Source organism: Prionailurus viverrinus, unplaced genomic scaffold (assembly GCF_022837055.1).
Source record: "Prionailurus viverrinus isolate Anna unplaced genomic scaffold, UM_Priviv_1.0 scaffold_159, whole genome shotgun sequence".
NCBI lineage: Eukaryota > Metazoa > Chordata > Mammalia > Carnivora > Felidae > Prionailurus > Prionailurus viverrinus.
The window spans coordinates 1-7,500 of NW_025927549.1; positions in this window are offsets into that span (position 1 = coordinate 1).

Consider the following 7,500-nt stretch of genomic DNA (forward strand, 5'->3'; position numbering starts at 1 on the left):
GTTGGGGGAGTTGAAGAAAGCCATTCAATGGAGAGAAGCCCCAGGCTCAGACTTTAACAGAAAGCTTTCTGCATTTGAACGAAGGGGTTGAATGAGGCCGATTAGAATGAATCGCCCTGAACCTCCCTTCCACTGCCACTCCCATCCCCGCCCCCACCCCTGCCGCACCCCCACCCCCCACTCCCACCCCCCACGAGTCCTCCAGTGGTTTGGGGAACTGAAGGCTGCGGGTGGGCAGGGGGTGGGGGCGCGTGCATCCTAAGCGGCAAAGTAGGCCCCTGGTCCACAGGAAAAATACAAAGTCTATGTACCGAAATCTGTTGCGTCTGTATACGCCGATAATGACACCGCAGAAAGACAAATTAGAAAAGAAAAGAAGAGAAAAGAAAAGAAAAGAAAAGAAAAACAAAACAACCCCCCAAAAACAATCCCACTTACAACGGTACCAAAAATAATAATGAAGACCACGAAAAGAAATAAAGGAACAAAGAAACATCCGGGCACGAGCGAGCGGGTCTCCCTGTACGTCAGCTACGTTAGAGGGTCCCTCTCCTAGAGGCCCCTTCAGCTCAACGGTGGGCTGCGGTGTCCCTGTCTCTAGCCCGATTCATCTTGGTGCGAGGACCCTAAGTGGCCAAGCAGGCCCCCGGTCCACGGGAAAAATCATGCTCTGGGTCCAGCGGAGTTGTGTGTCTCGGGCACAGCGGTCAAGGGGTTGGCGAGATGTGTGTGGAGGAGAGGAGGTATCTGTTCCGGGGCCGCCCTCCCGGGCACCGCTCTGGCTGAGAAGAGGGCAGTGGGGCGCGGCCTGGACCTGGACGACAGTTACTGCCTGCTCCTGGGCTGAGGGCTGAGGGTAGTGGGGCAATGCCCACGCTGGCTCCTGTGACGCAGTTCGTCCTGGGCACCTTCTGTGGTTTCTGTGCAGGTGCCGGTTGCCGTGATGACCGAGGAGGCTAAACTCCTCTCTCCGCCTGGTTGTTCAGACGCCCGATCCTCCCGTGTTCTCGGTACGTGGACTGACCCGCCACCCTCCCATGCCACCAGACCCCTTGTGCCAATATCTCCTGTTTCAGAGTGCTTTCGCCTTGTCCGGAAAGTAAACAAACAACACTCGCAGATACCCACCCCGCGAGAGAACAAAGAGACGTCCGGCCCCGAGCGAGCGAGTGGGTCGCCCTTGTGCCTCAGTGTACTTTAGAGACTCGGTCTCTTAGAGACACCTGAAGCTCAACGATGGGTTGCGGTGTCCCTCCCTGTCTCTGGCCCGGTTCCATCCCCGGACGAGTCCCACAGTCTCTTTGCACGACGACGACGACGACGACGACGACGACGACGACACCACCGCTCGCTCACGTGAGCCGGAGGCAACGTGCTAACGGGACCGGAGGGTGGCACTGTGGATTCAAAGTGACCTACGCGCCGAAGCGTCTGTAAACGTGGTGTCCAGAAACCTTGGACGTTGCCGTGCCCTGGATGAAATCGTCGCTCTGGAGACTCGGGCACGTGTCGCCCACCTTCTCTACGTTCTTCCTACCTTTAGCCTCCCTGTGTGTGTTTGCCCGACATCTTGCCTGATGGTTCACGGAGGAATGAGACACCCATCCGGCAAGAGCTGATGCTCCACTCACCACGGCACATGACTGACGGAAAAGAATACGCACGGGCCCGCACTCATCTTACCCTTCGTTCTCCACCGTGTCAGAAAAACATGTGGCCTGCCTTCCTCCTGTCCAAAGCCAAACTGGAAGGAAGACTTAGATGTAAAGGAAACGTTAGAGAAGCTTTCAAAAAGTAGCAGCAAGCAAGCAAGCAAGCAAGCAAAGTAAACCACCCACCCCTACCCTCCTGCCCAGCAGGTGCAAGAAGCGTGCGCGGAGCACTCTCCTCCTTTTCTCCCTGGAGGTTCCCCCCCCCCCCCCCCCCCCAGGATGTCTTTCCTACGCCACCAGGGGAGTGACATTCTTATCCTCAAGGACAGGAGGAGAAGTGGAGAGAATTCTAGAGGAGAAAAGATCTTGGTTGGTTGGTTTCGTTGGTTTTAAAATCCTCCTCATCCTTTAGCCTCCCCATGTAGTTCAGTTAGTCGTCCACCGTCGCTTCTCCTTGTTCAACCCAATATACAAGCGTTGAGGTCTGGCCACTTCTCAGGGTCTTGGTTTACCTCAGGAGGGGCTCTACCTGTCACGTGAAACTTGTAGGAAATCAATGTGTCAGCTCCTTGTACGGTTAGCCTGTCTCGTGTCAGTGTCACCCTCAGGGTCACCTGCAAACCCTAAGAGGGTGGAGGCATAGGGTGTGTCTCGGTGACACCTTCCTTCTCCCTGCCGGCCCCCCCCCCCCCCCCCCCCTTTGGACTGTAGGGTCCTCTGGGAACCGGGACATTTTTAGTGAGTGGCTATTAACTCCTTCCGTTCTCCATCTCCCGCCGCCGCCGCCGCCGCCGCCGCCGCCGCCGCCGCCGCCGCCGCCGTAGTAGTAGTGTGTTTATTGAGGACAGTAATGGTGAAAGCCATATTCTTGTCGCTTGCCACGCCGTGCACTTGCACCCATGTTCCCCGTAGCTGTTTGTGGTCTTTGGACTTCGTCGTGGCCCCGTGCGACAAAGGACTTTGCTTAAGCTTTATCCGTGGTCGTTCGTTTATCCATCACCCCCTTTCTGCCCCCCCCCGCAGCTTGGTTTGTAATGTTTCCGAGAGAGACGTTCCCCCGCTTGACCCGACAGAATAAAAATGGCTCGTCCGGGGGCGCCTGGGGGGCTCGGTCGGTTGAGCGTCCGACTTCGGCTCACGTCATGATCTCGCGGTCCGTGGGTTCAAGCCCCGCGTCGGGCTCTGTGCTGACAGCTCAGAGCCTGGAGCCTGGTTTGGATTCTGTGTCTCCCTCTCTCTCTGACCCTCCCCCGTTCATGCTCTGTCTCTCTCTGTCTCAAAAATACATAAATGTTAAAAAATTAAAAAAAAAAAAAAAAAAAAAAAAAGGCTCGTCCGTCCGTTGTTGTTCTGGGAGTACTCTCTCGCGTGGTTTCGGTTTGACCGTCCGTCTCCCTCCCTCCCTCCCTCCCTCCCTCCCTCCCTCCCTCCCTGCCCGCCGAAATGTGTCTAAGTCCTCCCTCCCGGGAGCGCGGGCGCCGCCTGGGCCGCTCTGGGCCGCCCGTGCCTCACGGGCGCCCGCGGCCCGCCCGGTGTGTGCGGGGAATTTTCCGCGCACGTCCGCCTCGGCCGGCCGGGGAGTCGAGTGGCCGGTCTGCCCCGCCCTTTCCAGCGGCAGCCGCCCCGATGCATTTTTCGAGTGTCCCTTGGGCTGCCGGGGTCGCGCCGTGCCGGCCGGGAGCTCCCGAGGCGGACGCCCTCCGCCGGCCTGGGACCGAGAGGCGGCATCCGGAGTGGGCCGGGACGAGATCGGGCGGCCGGGCCGCCGGCTGTGCGCCCTCACGTCCCCGAGATCGCGAGCTGTCCCCGCTGACGTTTCGGTCGGTTGTCGGGCGCCACCTGGCGGCCGCTTTTATATAGCGTTTCCCCTCCGGAGCGTCGGCGACGTCGGCAAGGGATGCGATTTGGTCGCGGTGTCCGGGGCGGAGTTCCAGAAGGCCGGCGACGTTGGCGTGATCGTCCCGCTGTCGTCGGGGCGCCGGCGGCTGGTGCACTTGCCGGAGATTGAACCTCCGGGTATATGGGGGAGTAGTGGCGGCGCTCCCTGGGAGCGAGCTGGGGTGGGGGGCTGCCCGGACGGGTCGACCAGCACCCGCCGGTGCTTTCCTCCCCCAACCCCTCGACCGCGGGGACCGCGGGGACCTCCCGGGGCCGCCACCCGGAGACTGTGGCCACGTCGGTCGCTCGTCGGTCCTTCCCTGCCAGGCGTCTTTTGTCTTCCCTCCCGCGTCGCGGTCGGGCCGGGCTGGGCCGGGCCGGGCCGGGCTGGGCCGGTGAGGACCGTCCTGAGCCTTGAGGGGAAGCCCGCGGAGGGCGCCGTGGGCCCGGGAGGGGGCACGCGTGGGGCTCCCGGTCGTTGGACCCGATTTTCTCCCCAGATTTTCCGAGGCCCGCTGCGGAGTTGGGGACCGGGCCGGGCCGCGAGGGGAGGCCCGTATAGGGCGCCAACGCCGGCGCGCCCGCGATCCCCGTTGAGGTCCCGCCGTCGGGGGCGCCTCCGCGGAATTCAACCCCCCCCAAAACAGTCCCAGCCGGGGGTCGGGGACTGGCACGGGGCCGGTCTTGCGAGGGCCGGGGAGGCTTCCGCAGGCGACAGCGCGGAGTGTTTTATTTTTCTAAGTCCCGACCAGGAGACGACCCGTGCACGGGCGAACGTGTAACGGGGCAGGGCCTACCCGGCCAGCCCCTCCCCTCCCAATCCCGCGATTCCCTGGTCGGTCGGTCGGTCGGTCGGTCGGTCCTGGGGTCGACCAGATGGCCCCCGGGGACTTCCGGGGGGGGGGGGGTTGCTTGGCGGCGATGGGAAGATGCTTGGGGCCCGTGGCCGGGCCAGGGTCCCAGAAGGTCCCAGTGACCTGTGGCTCGGCCCCGCCTGCCAACGCGGTTATTTTTGTCTCCTCAAAGGAGTGCTTTTTGCTGCCAGGTAGGTGCTGACACGTTCTGATGTGGCGGTTGTCATCCTGTAAGAGAGACTTGGGCCTCGTCGTCGCTGGCGTGGCTCCGGGCTTGGTGGTGACGCTGAGCCGGACCCGACTCCGCCCTTGCCTGCCTGCTTGCTCGAGCCGTCTGCCTTGGGCCTGCGTGCCGGCTCTTGTGCATCCAGGTGTGGTCCAGGCTGTGGTGCCACCTCCGGTCTCTGGCACCCGAGGGCAGCGTGGGGAGGCGGCGTGGGTCTTCTACCCTGTGCGCCCCCCGCTGCGGGCACCCGGCCGCGGTCGTGACAAACCCACCCTTGCAAGGCTCCGTGCCGCGTGTCAGGCGTTCCCCTTTTCCCTTGTGGGTTGTCCGGCTGCCTGTTCCCTGGGAGAGGTGGGGGAGGGGTGCTGGCGAGGCTGAAGCAGGCCCTCCTCTGGTCGCTGTCCTCGCTGGGCGTTTCCCCAGCCCCCCCTCACCCCAGGACTGCCTTGTGTTGGCGGTAACCGATCGATGTGGTGATCTCGCGCTCTCCCGGGCCGGGCCTAAGCCGTGTCAGACGAGGGACGGACACTCCTGGCGGGTGGGGCCGCTCTTCTCGTTCTGCCTGCGGGCCCCATGCTCCTCCTTCCCGCCTGTGGGCGGTGCAGGGGGGTGCAGAGGGGTGCGGACTCCGGCCCGACCCCGGCCTCCCGTGGCTTGCGGGACTGGGGTCAGCTGACGCAGCGGACACTCTCGCTGGCCTCTCCTGGCTGTGTGTGGTGGGTGGCCTCCTCCCCGTGGTGGGGGGGGCCGCACCCGATGCCACGCTGCTCACCGCCTGGGCGTGCTGAGCGCGTGGCGCCTGGCCCTCCGTGGTGCCCCTGGAGCGCTCCAGGTCGTCTCAGGTGCCTGAAGCCGAGTGGTGGCGCCGTTCCCTGTTCCCAGCGGACCCCCTTTGGGTCGCCGCCGTTGGCGGAGATGCCCGAGGTGGGCGGGTGGCAGAATCGGTGAAGGGAGGCACACCCGTTCCCCCTGCTGTGGGGAGCGGGCGCCTTGTCGTCCCCGCCCTGCAACGGCCGCTGTTGCCCGGAGGGTGTGGGGGACTGACTTGGTGGGGCGAGTTTGAGTGATCGTGGCGGGCCGAGCCGGCGCCGTGGCGCTTGGCCAAAACCCCCTCTGAGCGAGGACTTGTCGGTTTCTTGCCCAGCGCGTTGCTGCTGGTGTTTCGCCTCGGTTTTTCTCGGGCCTCACCTGGAGGCGCGGCGCTCCTTCCGGGCGGTGACACGAGCAACCGCGCGCGTGGGGAAGGCAGGCGGCCCTCGTTGTGGGCCCTGACCGCGAATGCTCTGGAATGCCCTGTGTCAATCCGTTGCCGTGGACCTTTCTCCCCCGCCCCGGGTCCTGGCGGCCCCGGGAAGAAACGCCTTTTGTTTGGCGGGTCCCGATGGGGGGACGAATTTGGGTGGGGGGCGACGCGCCCTTGGTGAGAAAGCCTTCTCTAGCGATCCGAGAGGGTGCCTTGGGGTACCGAAACCCCCCAGTCGCTGCCCCTCCTGTGCGCGTAGTGGCCACCCGTGTTGGGGGTGACTGCATGCCCTTGTGCGTGTTAGGCGGAGCCTTCTCTCCCGCGCGAGAGGAGGTCTGTCGGCCCCGCGGTGGGGCCGAGCGCCGCTCTTCGCCTACCGCGGCCTGCGCCTCCCCCCTCTGAGTCGGGGGAGGGTCACGCCAGGCCTGGCCGGTGTCCGGCGCCGGGGCCCGTGCGCCTCGGGCGTGTGGTGTGCGAGCGCGCGCGCACGCGCGCGGTGTCCCCCCGCTTCTCCCGTGGCGGTGTGTGTCCCGAGGGGCTTGGGGCGTCCCTGCGCGCCCCGCCCCCCCTGCGCCGCGCGGGCGGCGGCTGTCTCCCGCCCGCCCCCGTTCCGGGCTCGCCGCTGGCGGGTGGCGCGCGGGCGCGGGTCGGGGCCGCCTGGCTTCGGGAGGCGCTTCCCTGGGGTGTGGCTCCGGGATGGACCGATCGGATGGAGGTTGGAGACGGGCTCCCGCGGCGGGGGTCCCGTGGGTCCGGACCCTAGGGCCGTGTGTTGTGGGGCGGGGCCTGGCTCGTGGGGAGGCTCGCTAAGGGTGCTGAGGCCGGCTGGCGCCGCGGGCGTCGCGGGACCGCCCTCGTGCTGGTGGCGGTGGGATCCCGCGCACGTTTACCTGGTGGCCTGGCTCGCGTCTCCGTTGGCGCGCCCTTCCCCGAGCCCGTGCCCTCCTCCGCGTGCGTGCTCTCTGGTCCTCGCTTCGTGCGTGTGCTGCCCCCCTCCCTGCCGCCTCCGGCCCACCTCCCGTTCTGTGCTGCTTTTGTTTCCCCGTCTCGGCTTGGACGACCGAGCGCCGCGTCCGCCCCTTCTCCTCTCCCTCCCCCGTCACCGTGTCGGGCCCGAGACCAGGCCTCGCCGTTTGTCGGGTGCCCGCCCCTCCCTTGGGCCGCCATGGCTCTTGGGGGGCCGGGTCCCGGGCGGAGTGCTGTCGGGCCCCACTCGTGTGAGTGAAGGAAGGGGGGAAGAAGAGAGAAAGGGGCGCCGGCTGCGCGCATCGGGGGTCCGGCTGGGGCGGGGCGCGGGTGGTGGGTCGCCGCGCGTGCGGGAGAGCGTTCCAGGGGCCGGTCGCGCGGCTGCTGCGGGTGGCAGGGCCCCGGAGGGCCCTCTGCGAGGGTTTGCCCCAGGGTTCGCCGAGGGGGTGGGCCGGGTCGGCGTCCGGGGGTGCCACGGGACCGCCCTTGTGCTGGAGGCCTCGGGCGGTGGGACCCCGTGCGCACCCCGGTGGCGACTTGGCTCTGCCCCCTCGAGGCGCCTGGTTGGAAACCCGTGGGGCTCCCTTGCCGTTGGCCCGCGGTCCTGTTCCCCGTCGCTCTTTGCCGGCGCCTCGTTGCCCTTGCCGCCAGGCGTCCGTGTCGTGGCCTCCTCCGTTCGGC